Raw genomic sequence first — 2,019 nt, 5'->3', positions numbered from 1 at the left:
GTGTTGTCCTTAGCATAAGTTACTGTAAGTAGTGTGTAAACATAGGGACTGATGGTTCAAATGGCTCTGAGCACTTTGGGACTTAACATCTGAGGTCATCAGTTTCCTAGAACTTAGAACGACTTAAACCTAACTAAATTAAGGACATCACACACACCCATGCTCGAGGCAGGATTTGAACCTGCGACCGTAGCGGTCGCGTGGCTCCCGACTGAAGCGCCTACAACCGCTCGGCCACATCGGCCGGTTTATCATGTATTCTAGAAGAGTTGCAAGGTCGTCAGTGGCGCCTGTTCTTTCGAGAGCAGTTACTATCTTCATATATATGGTTAAACGTTACCCAGCCATTGACCTTCGTCTGTGCGAATGCGCACAGGTTGCCGGAACTCTTACGGGAATCGTCACCTTAGTGTGAGCCAGTAATGAGTGGATGGACAAATACGTATTAAGTACATTACGTAATCGGATTGTGGGCGGTTCGGGGTGTGAGTCTCACGGGAAGCGTGCGAGGGATAAATTCCTGCAGTCGTGCTGTTCATGTGTGCCCTCGATGGCTCAGATGGATTGAGCGTCTGCCTTGTAAGCAGGAGATTCTGGGTTCGAGTCCCAGTAGGGGCACACTTTTCAGCTGTCCCCATCGAAGTATATCAACAACACCTGTCGGCAGCTGAGGGTTTCAATTAATTATCAGTTGTGAAGGTGATTCGATGAACCCTTTGCCAGGCACTTAAATGTGTTTTGCAGGGTATCCATATAGATGTAGATGATAACTCGTCCCGTGTCGCACGTGCTCAAAATGATTCATACTGCAGAATGCATGCAAACATACTCACCGAAAATACGGACGAATATCAAGTGCAGGCTGCCGAGTGCTGCATATCCAGCTTTGACAGATCGGCTTTTCCTGCCAAGAAGAACAGGAAGTTGCTGTCTAGGAACAATCAGAGGTAGAGGAAGGGTTGATAAATACTCCTTGACTTGCAGACTAAACGTAAATAACGAAAATACATTTTTGGTAAAAATTGGTCAAAACATAATCGGTTGCCCTCCGTATTGGATTAGCTGTTTTGAATATTGAAAATCTGACTTCAGATTCGTTTTCAGCGACATTACAAATATATATGTAACACTCAGTTCATGCAAATCGAAGTAATAATATAACTAAATGTTTTCCCTAAACTTTGAACACATTTTTTTCGGGTAACTATTTTCTCAGAACGGCATGCAGCATAAATTAAAAGTGGTTCGTTCTCTAAACATCTACCTCTGACCCCTAAAAGTAAACACTTTTCTTAGGAACTTATAGCTATCATATGACATTTGTTAATATTAACTAATTTTTGTGTAGGCATAAGGAGTGAAACAAACCCTCAAAAATCGAACTCAAAGTTCGAATTAGCACTGTATCGTTAAATTTAAGGTTGTTTCATTGCGGTTAGGTATACGCTCCCATAAATTTTATGTTTTATCGACTGATGTTATCCATTTTCAATTTCAGAGGAATAATGTAGTATCAACTGATGTTACCCATTTTTGAATTCAGGTAACATATGAGGTGCCACACTGCACGCGCTCTGCGTACTCCAGTCTCGCAGGCCCTTGATCAAATCATAATTACGGGCGCCATTTTTTATTGAAAATCTAAAATTAAGCTCATAGTATTATCACTCGTAATTCCCAAACAGATCTTAAGAATGTATTTTCATTGTCTCAAAAAGAATTTCAAATGTACCCTTTTTTGCTCATTTGTATGAGAACCTGGCCGTAACGCCGGAATATAGTCACGAGATTTTTTTTCAGAGACGCTGTACGTTCGCGAGAAGACTTTCGTTCTGCGCGTGTCGAAGGACATTCCTCAGATATTACTGTGTGTGTGCTACTCAGTCGTGCCATTTAAGTGTACATCTTTGCACAGTTTTCCTTTCACGATGTAAACAGTGTTCCGCTCAGTTGCTAACTGGCCATTGAGTGGTTCCGAAGGTATCGGATGTGCGGTGCGTTCGGTCTGCTAGGACAACA

The 2,019-nt window shown here is 42.2% G+C and overlaps 1 non-coding gene across 1 annotated transcript; it reads left to right on the top strand.

Moving 5' to 3' along the window:
* Window positions 1-543: 543 nt before the first annotated feature.
* Trnat-ugu (transfer RNA threonine (anticodon UGU)) lies at window positions 544-618 on the top strand. The gene has a single exon. It is a non-coding gene; the product is annotated as a tRNA-Thr (tRNA).
* Window positions 619-2,019: the final 1,401 nt, after the last annotated feature.

This window comes from Schistocerca gregaria, chromosome 6 (assembly GCF_023897955.1).
Source record: "Schistocerca gregaria isolate iqSchGreg1 chromosome 6, iqSchGreg1.2, whole genome shotgun sequence".
In the NCBI taxonomy this organism is placed as follows: domain Eukaryota; kingdom Metazoa; phylum Arthropoda; class Insecta; order Orthoptera; family Acrididae; genus Schistocerca; species Schistocerca gregaria.
Note: the sequence above shows the minus strand (reverse complement) of the source record. Positions and strands in the feature narration are given on the sequence as shown.